General features: G+C 44.4%; 1 pseudogene; it reads left to right on the top strand.

Moving 5' to 3' along the window:
* LOC116764023 overlaps positions 1 to 13,853 on the top strand; it is a 145,182-nt pseudogene extending 131,329 nt beyond the window's left edge.
* Positions 13,854 to 14,141: the final 288 nt, after the last annotated feature.

The raw sequence follows: 14,141 nt of genomic DNA, 5'->3' as shown, positions 1-14,141 counted from the left end.
CCAAAAATAATTTACTATTGGTTACTAGTTTTTGTTTTAACTCTTTCAGAGGTCCTTAAACCCATTCTCACTTCCTAGCAAAAGCCCCTAGGAAAAAGATGTAAACTCAAATCAGATTTCCTTTATCCAATCACCGTCTGAATTTCTTCATTGTTTTATTACATCAAATAAGTCCAAGCGTTTCCAACAAGGTTGTTTCTGCACCCTTTGGCCGTACAGGCTTCAAATTCCCTATAAAGATGGCTTCCTATTTAATTCTGCTTTAGTTTCCTAACATGGCAAACCCTCATTTAGGTAAGTAGCTTAATATAGAGGTGTCTCCTGTTATTAAAATTAAGAATCCTTCTCATATTATGTAACATTTATCTCCACTAAGACCTAATGAGCATTTATTTCCTATTTGCAATGTCATACATTTGAGAAAAAAACCTTTAAAAAATATTCCTAAGCCTGGGAATTTCCATATCTCAATATTTGATATGATACTTAAAAACCTAAAACATTTGTCTGCTGCTGCTTTTATTTGAATTTGGGATCCCATCTTTTTATGGAGATGCTTCAAATGGTCCTTTGAAGGTAAACAGATGATATTATTAACTATTTCCATTATGGAGTGGTTAAAGGCAGGGGAAGTGAGAACTAGAATCTCTCTCCAGAACTCCAGACCTGAATGTACACCGTCTACAAGGTATTTTCACCTGGCTGCCCCCAAGGGTTGTGACTTCAGAGGAATTCCTCAAAACCCAGTTCCTTCTCCTGACAGATTCCATTCAAGGACTGGCATCCATCTTGTAACTCCTCTGGTCTTTTTTAGCTCTTTCCTCTCTTCCCTAATAAATCCAGTAAATCATCAGTCTTGTTTGGAAAAATGGTGCAATGCACACATCCACCCCTCACACACTTCCACCCTACACATACACATCCCTCTGTCTCTTTCCAATGAGATATTCACAGTCAGCCCAACAGCTCTCAGCTTAATTAATGATTTAATTTCCCTCTCAGACTCCAGGTTGCCCCCTCCAAGTTATTCTCTACATTACAACAGTCATCTTTCTGTCTGAATACATGCTTGTAATAAAAATAAAGCAGTACATTCTCTACATTTGAAATCTGATCACGTAATTCCCCCACTTAAAATCTCTAATACAATGCATTGTCTTCAAGAGCTGAGTGAAAATTCCAGCAGCTCTAAGGCTGTTCCTGAACAAGCCCCTGCTTACATCTCCAGCCTCATGTTTTATCCCTCTGAGTCCCAGACACATCCAGCTACATTAAGTCCCTCTCAATAATAGTCCAGACACTCTCTCCTGCCTCTAACCCTTTGCACATGCAGATACTCCTGTTTAACTGTCTGTTACTCAACATTCAGGTCTCAACTTGGATTTCATGTCTTCCAATGGCTTTTCCCAGACCCTCCCAGCCTGACATCTCTTTCAAGACTGGGTCAATGGGTCAAGGTCCCACCTATATGCTTCTGTAATAACCTATGTTTACCTGCGTCATATGAGGTATTACCTGTATTACAAATTTCTTCTTTCTTACTCTGATTCACTCAGTAAATAACGAACAACTTGAACACAAAAAATAGCCACAAACCCAGCGGAATTCTTAGCTTACAGTAGAACAACAGTCTCCTCCTCACTGATGACCACAGTCTTGACAGGCACCTTACAAAGGAAAATATCTCTTCACTGATGCCAAAGGGGTTGGTAGGCAGTAAAATTCAATGACTCCTAAGCCTTGTACTAGGATCTTCGCTCAGTATCTCTGGAAATGCAATGCCACAGGTCTGCGTGTAATGAACAGAAGGCAATCAGTGGGTGTTCCCTGTCAAAGGACTATTTCCAGTAAAGACAAGAAATGACGAGGGGGCATTTCTCTCTTTCCTTCTTGCCTATTTGCATGCCTTCCTTTCCTCATAGAGTTAGGGTTCAGGCACGCGTGTGTGCGCGCACACACACATGCTTACGGATTACCGCTTGCACGTTTGCAGCCTCTGGTCACAGAGGAGTGAGGCAAGTACCCAAACAGGCCATGTTTCACGATACCTAAGGTGGGCTCTCAGTTGCATTAAATATCAGCTAGTGTCTGCCCACTGAGTACTTAGGTGTGTTTAATTTTTTTAGTGTTATTTTCTGTCTGGAATTCAAATAGTGGCTTTAGCCAAAGATAACAAAAGGACTTATACCATAAATGTATATAGCAGAGCATCCTGGAATCACCTATTCTCAACTCACCCCGTTGACGCAAGGTTAGGAAGGTGCTCCAAGGCTCAGAAACATTCTGAGCATCTGTCTGCTTCATTTTGCATCAGGAAAACGAAAAAGATAAGAAAGGAAGAGTTGTAACTGTGGTATGAATCATTTGGTCTTAAAGGCTGATTCACCCCCTAAAAAGAAAAGGAATTCAGCCTCAGGCCAATCTGACAGGGTGGTGGGGGGAGGACATCAAGTTTATTGACACTGTTCATTGGCGGAAGGACTGGGACGGACTTAAGAGGGTGTCTAGCTCCTCATTTTCCTAGGGCAGCTGAGGCCCCTAAAATGGCACCAGTAATAAGATGATGTACTTTCAGTCAATGATGTGGGTGGTTTCCCTCTCCTCCCCCCAGCTATTAAAGCTGTATTCAGTGGGAGACACATAGTAATTTGCTGAAAATCACGATTTGCTAAGAAAGTCTCACAAAACCCCAAGAGCCCATTATATTAACAGAAGTGACAAGAAAATAAATATTTTTGACAAGGGAGTGCTCCTATCTGGGGAAGATGGCTGCAATGTCGGTGATTATTCAGCAAATCAAACTTCTTTAAACACACTGTCTCTAATACTTAATAAATGTTATAGTGTGGCTTGTTGTGGCTAATAAAACTTGGTTTACATTCCACCCCGTGCCTTCTATGATTCGCCTCCCTGGGCTCACTTAAAGTGCATTAAGAGGCAGCAAGTAAGATGAGGGCAATTTGCTGCAAAACTTAAATAATTCATTTATGCACCACTGCTTTCAGACTGTGTTTTTACAAATGCTGTAATGAGACAAGCTGTGAAATGTTCTACATGGGGTAAAAGGCAGGAAAGTCCCTGGAAGAAAACCCCCTTTCCATGACTTATTCCTTTGAGGTGCAGGACAGAAACAAGGGAATCATCCTTACAGAAACGTCTGTGCTATTTACCTACTTCTCATAAATAGGGCATCAACTAGCTATCACTTATACTTTTCCATTAACAAGAATTAAAGTCATACCATATTGGAGAGTCTTAATTCCTGAGTTAATCTGTAAAATTGATATGTCTAATTAAACTCCCAAAAGGATATTTGGGGAGAAAGTCTTGACAAAAATTTTTTAAGTTTCTCTGAATAAATAACTGGGCAAAAATATCCAATAAACATTGTAACAAAAAAAAAAATGATATACACTTGAACCGTTAGATAATAAAGCATATGATAAAGCAATGATATTTAAAAGAGTATGGCCCTAATGACAGAATAAGTAGGCAACCAATGAAACAATCTAAAAAGAAATAGGTGAAAGAGATAAAATCACAATTCAATTTACAATAAATGTAGCACTGCACTCAGTGAGAAAAGAATATATATATACATAAAATTCAACATTTCCTAGTTTCTTACTTGAAAAAGAAATTGTATTCAAAGAATTTACCAACCGACATTCCAAATAGAGTGATGACATTCATTACAAGTGCTATTGAAAAGATCTATAAAGTCCTTATAAAAGATCTAGAAAAAATATAAATGAACATTTATATAATTTTGGAGGAGGAAAGATCATTCCAAGGTACAACAAAGAGATAAACTGCAAATAAAGAGGCTACTATATTTTGTTACTGAGAAATATAAAAATGGACAACTGTACATAAGAACACTATTAACAAAATTAAAAGACAAATAACAAATTTCTGAAATATCTAAAATGTATTGGAAAAGGGGTTAATATCACTATTACATAGGTTTCTTATATATCAAAAAGAACTATTTTTTTGAAAATGAGCAGAGAATATGGTTAGAGAAGACAGAATATGAGATACATAAAATAACAAAACACCTCTCGTTTGCTTTTGCTTGTCACAATAGCAGAGATAAAACGTTCTGCTAATGGTGAGGGAATGGGAAAAATGTCATTCTCCTAAACCGCTGATGAAAGTGTTAGTTGGTTCAAATTTTTTCTACTGGAAATATTCTCCAGTGACTACGTATCACAAAATGTTTTTAAAATACATCTTTTGAACCACAAATTTTTCTTCTAGGAATTTATACCAGAAATCAACCAAAGAAACTTACAAAGATGTATGTATAAAGAAGCTCATTACAAGGTTCTTTCATAATGGTAAAACTCTGAGGAAAACAAAACTCTTTTCAAAGCAGGATGCTTACGTGTTTTGGGATACTATGTAGCTAGTAATAATATTCATGTCAGGCAAACTAGTCTCTAAGGGAAAAGCATCACTAGAGATTAAAAAACAAAATAAAGAAACAGACTCACTACATCTAGATAATGTTGAAGTCATCATGAAGTGTCAACAATGGAGATGGGCAGAAATAATAAGAAGGTAGGGAACGAACCAGGAAAATAGAGTCTAAGACCTGGGAGTAGAGACTTTAATGAAAAGGGTAGTTGACAGCATCATATCCTAAAGAGGGGTCAAGATAATGAGGATGGGAAAGAATCCATTAGATTTTATATCTGAGGCATAATTGACAACTTTGATAAAATAATCTTAGGCGAGGGCTCAGGATAGAAGCCTGTGGGGACTTGAGATGTAAGTCTGAAGCAGCGAAACACTAGCTCTAGTTGCACTGGAGCTGGGAAACGAACCAGGAGACTGTGGGAAAATACAGGCAATAAACTAAGAAAATCTGCACTAAGGCTGCAGCAGTGACAGTGGGAGAGCATGGATTGTCAAGTATTGAGGCGCATATCTGAGGTGGGAACAAAGGGATTCATTAAGTGACTAGATTGTAGGGCTTAAGGCTGAGGGAGCCAAGGAGAGAGGCAAGCTGAACGTGTCTTTGAGGTGTCTATCTAGTTGAGAAATGGGGATAGATGATGCATTAAACAGAGTCTTGAATACATGAGGGAGAATGGTTTGGGGGGAAATACAGTGAATTCCATTTTGGATATGGGATGTAAGAGATGACTGATGTGTAATATTCTATTAGAAATATCTAGAAGGCACTTGGATTTACGGATCTTGAACTCATGAAAAAGATAGAGATGAAAATATAGATTTGTGATTTACCTACACACAGAAAGATAAATTCATATGACTAAAATAGTGTAGTAGCAGTATATAAGAAAATCCTTAGAGCTAAAACAGAGGAGGATACAGCAGAAAGGCTGAAAAACCCAAGCATGGAACATGATGGTAAAGGAGCCAGGGAAGAAGATACAATGCAGAAAATAAAGAATCCAATTCCTTATGAAAGGGATGCTTCTGTTCTTATAAACATAGAAGCCTGAAAATCTTCTGTCTTCTTTCAAACCCGGTGGAAATAGTTGCAAGGAAAGTGGGAAAATTCTGGCTGGAAAGTCCTCCTACAGATCCAAAGTCCATAGCTATAAATGAACCACAAGATAGGGCCAGACGTGCATTTTGTAAACAAGAAGAAACAGTTCTCAGACAAAAAAAAAAAAAAAAAAACACTTGCATTTGGCTCTAAAATTAACATTCATGAGTTTGATAAATTAACTTTTTTTCTAGTCCAGTCTATCTGGCTTTCTCTGCTTTTGTATGTTGCCTCTGAGTAGAGCATTCCATTAAGTGTCTTCTATATCCCACTTCACCTACGCTACCTCTCTTGAGCCCTCAGGCCCTCTCTCCTCTGCTCTTCATAAAAGCAGACTGGAACGTGATTTTTTGGTTCTGCTCCTCTAATGGAAGAAACTGGCTTGGCTGAACTAGATACCAGATCCATTTTGATAGGCTTACATTCTTTTGCTTGGGCTGCCATAACAAAATACCATAGACTGGATGGCTTAATATCAGAAATTTATTTTCTCACTGTTCTGGGGGCTAGAAGTCATGATCAAGGTCCAGCCAAGTTGGTTTCTGATGAGAACTCTCTTCCTGGCTTAAAGACAGCTGACTTCTAGCCGTGTCCTCACGTGGCTTTCCCTCTGTGGCACATGAAAGGAAGAGTGGGGATGGGGTGAAGAGCTCTTTGGTGTCTCTTCATAGAAGGACATTAATCCCATTAGATCAGGGCTCCGCCCTTATGACCTCATCTAATTTACTTACCTCCTAAAAATCCTATCTCCAAATATTACATTGGGGGTTAGGGCTTCAATATATAAATTGGACGGGGTGGGGTGGGGGTGGGCACGATTCCATCCATACCAGGGCTTATTTTGCTGAGATAATTCAAAAGGCAGAATATTCCAGAGCCAAATGGCTGTGGGTTTTGAGTACCTGTTTAAGCTGTTAAAAGAGTTCTAGAGAATCTCATGAGAACTGAAGGTTGCTGGTTGAGTTTTCTTTTCTTGATATTCAAGAGAGTTGGTCTCTGTAAACACTCTAAAATTGTAATACCTAATTTTTTTTTTAGTTACTGTAAGTAAATATTTATGATTTACTGATATAAGTAATTAACTTGTAAATTTATGTAAGGCTGACCATCTCTCCATCATGGTGAGCTCTGAATAATAATATGGAACCATGATAAGGAATATTTACATGGAATGGATGCAAGAGTAACAGCTTAAGCTATAAAATCATTTGAAAATTGGGCATATCAGAGTGTGGAGGATTATTTCGGCAGGCTCTTGGAGTTTGTGGCTCATCTCCAGAGAAGATCCCAGAGAATCATATGATAACTCTCTGGACACCCTGTCACTGGGAAGGTGGAGGCCATTGGATTGTGGTGGGAGGTTCAATAGGAGAGTTGATATCGGCCACAGCCATAGCCCTGGCCTTGCTGCTTGAATTTTGTCCCAATCGCACCATCTGGCATTAGTGATTAAACCCCAAGAAGAAGGGAAAGGACACTGAAAGCTGAAAGGAGGAAACAATAAAAGGTACTTGCCTCAAGACTACTAAAGAGGCTGAAAGCACACAGCTTCCCTGTTTGCACTTCAACAGTAAAGATGAAACACCAGTGGGAAGAGGGTTTTTCTCTTGCCTCCACGCAGCAGCTATAGGAGAACGTCCAGTGAGATTATACCAGTGTTGCTGAAGTCATGAGAAAAATAGGGATGTACCCATAGCCAGCAATGTCAGGCAGTGGCAGAGGCCAGGAACAATGAGGGGCGGCAACTAAGGGAGGCCCACAGAGTCCCCAGGAAGACTCAAGCGAGATCTCAGGGGTGCTTGCAGCCAAACAGAAGAATTAATATAGCTGAGCTCTTCATTGTTTCCCCAGTGGGCTGTATGCCTACAACTACTGCTAACATGGCCTAGAGTGTTCAATTTCCTTAAGGTGGCAAGGGCAAGGATGTAAGGAATGCAGTTGCCTTGTGTCTGCGTAGCTGACTACAATGTTGGTGCTATGGAGGGGCATAAGTCTCGAGAAGGCAGGCTACACCAGTTTAATTGTCCATCCACAGTGCCTAAAAAGTACACCACCCAGCACAGCAGGAAGATTAGGGAGCAACTCTTTGATGGCCTGAGCTAATCGATAGTGGCAAGGCTGTGACTCTTGAAGGCCGTAGAAAGAGAGAAGGCTGTGATCAGCCCCTGAGGCAATGAAAAGGTCTTGCTACTCATATGAATGCAATCATCTAACACAAGTCACTCCCCCTACATACACACACACACACACACACACACACGCAAAGTCGTGCCCTTCTTCTTTTAACTGCATCTTTCACCTACCCACTCACCCCCTGCCAATACGTACACAAACTGTGGTTGTAAACCATCTTTGTTCCTTTAAGGTTGATTTTCACTTCAGCCTTACTTCACTTGGAAGTTGATATTAGGGTGAGGAGAAATCCTCACACATATGGAGAAGGGTCAAGGAAGGAGGAAGTTGGGTCACACGATGATGCACCCCAGTCCTAACACCTCATCCCCACCCTCTCTCACCACCAACAGAAGAATATACTTTTTGCAGATGAAACCTCGATGAAAACTCCCAAGTCAGGATTCAATTTGGTTTCCAGTGTGGGAAAATGAGTGAACTCCTGTGGGTTCTTCCTGAGCATGAGGGGAAAAATACAATAGAAAATAAACATGTAGACGCTCTCAGGGCACCCGTCTAAAAATGTCATGATTGGAGCCCAGCCTGAAAGCTGCATCAGCTGCTTTACCTCAACTTTTTGCCCTTTTCCCAACATGCACATATTTATAACCTGGGTTTCCCAAACAGATTACTCTGTATTTCCGCCATCTGGTTTATGGATTTTTTTCTAAACATGCTACAGGCTGCCAAACGGTAAAGCTAGTAAGATTCTTGTTGGAGAGAAAGCAGCTCTGGCAGAATGTTGTAAAATAACATCACATTAGCTACTTGGAAGCAGTAGCAGAGCTCCAGAGATTCGAGAACTCTGGAAGACTTTGTGAGGCTTTAATGAGGATGCTACCAGACCACTTATGTTTTTTGGCAGAATATTAAAATATTCTCTTCTATACGGATACGGAGAATCTTACCAAAGAGTAAAAGGTGAAATGTTGTTTTAATTTTCCCATCATTTTATGACTGTGTCTCCACTGTAGAAAAATGGTGTGGTGGATGGACCTAGAGATGATCATACTAAATGAAGTAAGTCAGACAGAGCAAAGACAAATATCATATGATATCACTTACATGGGAATCTAAAAGAAGGTACAAATGAACTTATTTACAAAACAGAAACAGACTCATAGACATAAAAAACAAACTTATGGCTACCAAAGGGGAAAGGTGGTAGGGGGAGGGATACATTAGGAATATGGAATTAACAGATACACACCACTATATATAAAATAAATAATCAACAAGGGCCTACTGTAGAGCACAGGGAACTCTACTTGGTATTCTGTAATAACCTATATGGGAAAAGAATCTGAAAAAGAACATATATGTATATATTTATGTTTATAAATACATCTGAATCACTTTGCTGTACACTTGAAACTAACACAACGTGGTAAATCAACTATACTTCAATTAAAAAAATAAATTATTTTAAAAAAGAGAAGAAAAAGAAAAATGGTGTGGCTTCATTTATGCAGAGACCCAGCTATTGCGTTTTTTGCTTCCATTTTTGCCATGAAATAGCAACCAGACAATGTTAAAACAGGCCTCCCTTGTTCAATAGAAGGTCCCATAAAGTTCATGTCACAGCAGCATTTTTGTTAAGTGAATCCTATTACACTGTTCAATTCCATTATAAATGTCAGAGCTTCAGTCTACGGGAAAGCAGCTGGCCCTGAGTACAATGAAATCACACGTCAGAATGTGAAAAATATCCTCAAAACACTTATTTAAAGGAACAAATCATAACGGTTGGAAGATATTATCATTCAAGATATGTTTAAAAGTATTCCGCACTCAAATAATAACGTAAGAGGGGCTTCCCGGGTGGCGCAGTGGTTGAGAGTCCGCCTGCCGATGCAGGGCACCAGGGTCGTGCCCCGGTCCGGGAAGATCCCACATGCCGCGGAGCGGCTGGGCCCGTGAGCCATGGCCGCTGAGCCTGCGCGTCCGGAGCCTGTGCTCCGCAACGGGAGAGGCCACAACAGTAAGAGGCCCGCGTACCGCAAATAATAATAATAATAATAACAATAATAACAAAAGAAATAAAAATACAAGGGTGAGAAATTCTGGCAGCCTTCTCATCTTCTTCAACCTGACGTCTACATTTCAACTAGTGTTAAGAAAGCAATTCCTAATGATCAGAACATTTGGCTAAGGATGTTTTATTTTGTTTTAATCCACTTTAATTACCTGAAAATTTCTGAATTGATATTCTAGGTCTTTTTTGTTGTTGTTGTTGCGGTACGCGGGCCTCTCACTGTTGTGGCCTCTCCCGTTGCAGAGCACAGGCTCCGGACGCGCAGGCTCAGCGGCCATGGCTCACGGGCCCAGCCGCTCCGCGGCATGTGGGATCTTCCCGGACCGGGGCACGAACCCGTGTCCCCTGCATCGGCAGGCAGACTCTCAACCACTGCACTACCAGGGAAACCCTCTAGGTCTTTTTTTGTTTTTTTACAGGGGGTGGTGATGAGGTGGAGTACACTTTTTCCAGACTTTTATGTTAATCTCTCTGAATATCTTTATCCTTATACTAGGGCAACAAAGAGGACAGCGTAAAATACAATACCCAAAGTGTGCATTTCTTGTTTCCCTGGGGAGTTTTGCTCTAGTGTGTGCAGAAACAGGTGTTATTTAGCAAATGGCTTTGTGGCTTTGACAAGGCAATGGTTGTTTGTAGATTTTGTGATTGTTTGGGACTTAACGTCAGAGTTGTTTCATTTAGTGGATAAAGTTTTTCTCATTTGGTGCTGTTAGCATATCAAGTGCTATTTTTTGAGTTTAGAAAAATTTTGAATACTGACTAGATAGATGTATTCATTCACTCATCCATTCAATCACTTATTTTTTTAATATATATTTATTGGAGTATAATTGCTTAGACTGTGTTAGTTTCTGTTGTACAACAAAGAGAATCAGCCATATGCATACATATGTCCCCATATCCCCTCCCTCTTGAGCCTCCCTCCCACCCTCCCTATCCCACCTCTCTAGGTCATCGCAAAACACCGAGCTGATCTCCCTGTGCTATGCTGCTGCTTCCCACTAGCTAACTATTTTACATTCAGTAGTGTATATATGTCGATGCTACTCTCACTTCGCCCCAGCTTCCCCTTCCCACCTCGTGTCCTCAAGTCCATTCTCTATGTCTACAATCCCACTACTGGGCATATACCCTGAGAAAACCATAATTCAAAAAGAGACATGTACCACAATGTTCACTGCAGCACTATTTACAATAGCCAGGACATGGAACCAACCTAAATGCCCATCGACAGGTGAATGGATAAAGAAGATGTGACACATATATACAATGGAATATCACTTGTTTCTTAATACAAGATCAGATACAAGGTGACTTCCCTAAAGATGCCCATGGTGCCAGAAAAGATTGTCTCTAAAATGTCGAGCACAGTATGGGCAACCTGTCATTTAATCACCACTCTTAAAAATATAGGAATTATTCTCCCCATTGTAGAAACGTGTAAACTGAGATTCAGAAGGGGCATGTAATTTGCCCAAGGTTATACTAGTATTAAGTGACAGAGTCCAGATTTCAACCTGGGGTTCCTTGATGTAAAACCCCAGTGCAACTTCCACTACAACACTCTGCTGTTTAAGAATGTTTAGCAGTTTAAGAATGAGATCATCAAATTATAATGATGAAACGGGACTCCTAAGTTTTGCAACCATAACCGTATGCTGCTCCCAGAATGAAGATGTTTCCATTCAAGAATTCCTTCAGTTTAGAGGTCTAGGAGGCAACTGTTCTATAAAGGAGAGGAATACCAGTACTATTTAAAATAAATTTCCAGCCCTTCGCAGCCTTTTGATAACATATTTACTGACAGTTGGAGATCCTCCTGACATTCGTTTTTTTTTTTTTTTTTTTTTTTTTTTGCGGTACACAGGCCTCTCACTGCTGTGGCCTCTCCTGTCGCGGAGCACAGGCTCTGGACGTGCAGGCTTAGCGGCCATGGCTCATGGGCCCAGCCGCTCTGCGGCATGTGGGATCTTCCCGGACCGGGGCACGAACCCATGTCCCCTGCATCGGCAGGTGGACTCTCAACCACTGCGCCACCAGGGAAGCCCCCTGACATTAGTTTTATGGGATAAAATCTACCATCCCCCCAGCTGCAGGAGCTGCAGGTCAAGCTCACCGAGAGAGAGCGGAGCTAGCCGACAAGGTCTCCAAGCTGCAGGTCGAGCTGGACAATGTGACGGGTCTTCTCACGCAGTCAGACAGCAAGTCCAGCAAGCTCACCAAGGACTTCTCCGCTCCGGAGTCACAGCTGCATGACACGCAGGAGCTCCTGCAGGAGGAGAACCGGCAGAAGCTGAGTCTGAGCCCCAAGCTGAAGCAGGTGGAGGATGAGAAAACTCCTTAAAAGAGCAGCTGGTGGAGGAGAAAGAGGCCAAGCGGAACCTCGAGAGGCAGATCGCCACCCTGCACGCCCAGGTCACCGACACGAGGAAGAAGATGGAGGACGGCGTGGGGTGCCTGCAGACAGCCAAGGAGGCCAAGAGGAAGCTCCAGAAGGACCTGGAGGGGCTGAGGCAGCGCTATGCGGAGAAGGTGGCCGCCTACGACCAGCTGGAGAAGACCAAGACGCGGCTGCAGCAGGAGATGGACGACCTGCTCGTGGACCTGGACCACCAGTGGCAGAGCGTCTCCAACCTGGAGAAGAAGCAGAAGAAGTTCGACCAGCTCCTGGCCGAGGAGAAGACCATCTCCGACAAGGACGCGGAGGAGCGCGAGCGGGCGGAGGCAGAGGCCCGGGAGAAGGAGACCAAGGCGCCATCTCAGGCCCGGGCTCTGGAGGAGGCCATGGGGCAGAAGGCGGAGCCGGAGAGGCTCAAGCGGATCTGCACGGAGATGGAGGACCTCATGAGCTCCCAGGACGACGTCGGCAAGAGCGTCCAAGTGCTGGAGAAGTCCAGGCGGGCCCTGGAGCGGCAGGGGGAGGAGATGAAGACCCAGCTCAAGGAGCTGGGGGACGAGCTGCAGGCCGGCGAGGATGCCAAGCTGCGGCTGGAGGTGAACCTGTAGGCCATGAAGGCCCAGTTGGAGCGGGACCTGCAGGGCCGCGACGAAAAGAGCGAGGAGCTGGTCAGACAGGTGCGGGAGATGGAAGCCTAGCTGGACGATGAGAGGAAGCAGCGCTCTATGGCCGTGGCCACTCGGAAGAAGCTGGAGATGCACCTGAAGGACCTGGAGGCCCACATCGACTCGGCCAACAAGAACCGGGACAAAGCCATCCAACGGACCGGACGAAGCTGCAGGCCCAGATGAAGGACTAGCCTGCGGGAGCTGAAGGACATTGGCGCCTCCCGCGAGGAGATCCTGGCGCAGGCCAAGGAGAATGAGAAGAAACGGTAGAGCATGGAGACCGAGATGATCCAGCTGCAGGGGAAGCTGGCAGCTGCCGAGCGTGCCAAGCGCCAGGCCCAGCAGGAGCGGGGCCAGCTGGCTGACCAGGGGGCCAACGCCCTGGCGTTGGAGGGGAAGCGGCGCCCGGAGGCCTGCATCGCGCAGCTGGCGGAGGAGCAGGGCAGCGCGGAGCTGGTGAGCGACAGGCTGAAGAAGGCGAACCTGCACAGCGACCAGATCAGCCCCCGTCTGAACGAGAACGCGCGGCGGCGGCTGCAGCGCCAGAACACGGAGCTCAAGGTCAAGCTGCAGGACATGGAGGGCACTGGCAAGTCCAAGGCCTCCATCGCCGCCCTCGAGGCCAAGATCGCACAGCTGGAGCAGCAGCTGGACAACGAGACCAAGGAGCGCCAGGCGGCCTGCAAGCAGGTGCATCGGGCCGAGAAGAAGCTGCAGGATGCGTTGCTGCAGGTGGATGATGAGCGGAGGAACGCCGAGCAGCGCAAGCACCGGGCGGACAAGGCGTCCCCCCGTCTGAAGCGGCTCAAGCGGCAGCTGGAGGAGGCCCAGCGGGCTAATGCCTCGCGCCGGAAACTGCAGCGCGAGCTGGAGGATGCCACGGAGACCTTGGACGCCATGAACCGCGAGGTCAGCTCGCTCAAGAACGAGCTCAGGCGTGGGGACCTGCCGTTTGTCGTGCCCCGCTGAATGGCCCGGAAAGGGGCCGGCGACCGCTCGGACGAGGAGGTGCACGGCAGAGCCGACGGGGCCGAGGCCAAAGCTGCCGAATAAACACCTCTTCTCCTGCTGCCCGAGCCGGATGACAACGACGACTCCACCTCCCCTCCCCTTCCCAGCCTCCGCAGCGTCCCTTCCTCCCTGCCGGGCGGCGCCACTATCACCTTCCTGATTCTGAAATGTCTCAAGTGCAGTGATGACCCCTTTCCGTCCTTTGCCGAGGGCAGCCCGCCCCTGCCGCAACGGGACTGTCTTCTCAGCCTGTTGGACTGAGAAGACAGGGCCCAGGGGCCAAGCTGGAAAGGCCAACACCTCTCCCAACACCCTCGGGGACCAAATATA

The sequence above is a fragment of the Phocoena sinus genome, chromosome 13, assembly GCF_008692025.1.
Source record: "Phocoena sinus isolate mPhoSin1 chromosome 13, mPhoSin1.pri, whole genome shotgun sequence".
NCBI lineage: Eukaryota > Metazoa > Chordata > Mammalia > Artiodactyla > Phocoenidae > Phocoena > Phocoena sinus.
The sequence above is the reverse complement of the archived record's forward strand: the minus strand, read 5'-3'. Positions and strand labels throughout refer to the sequence as shown.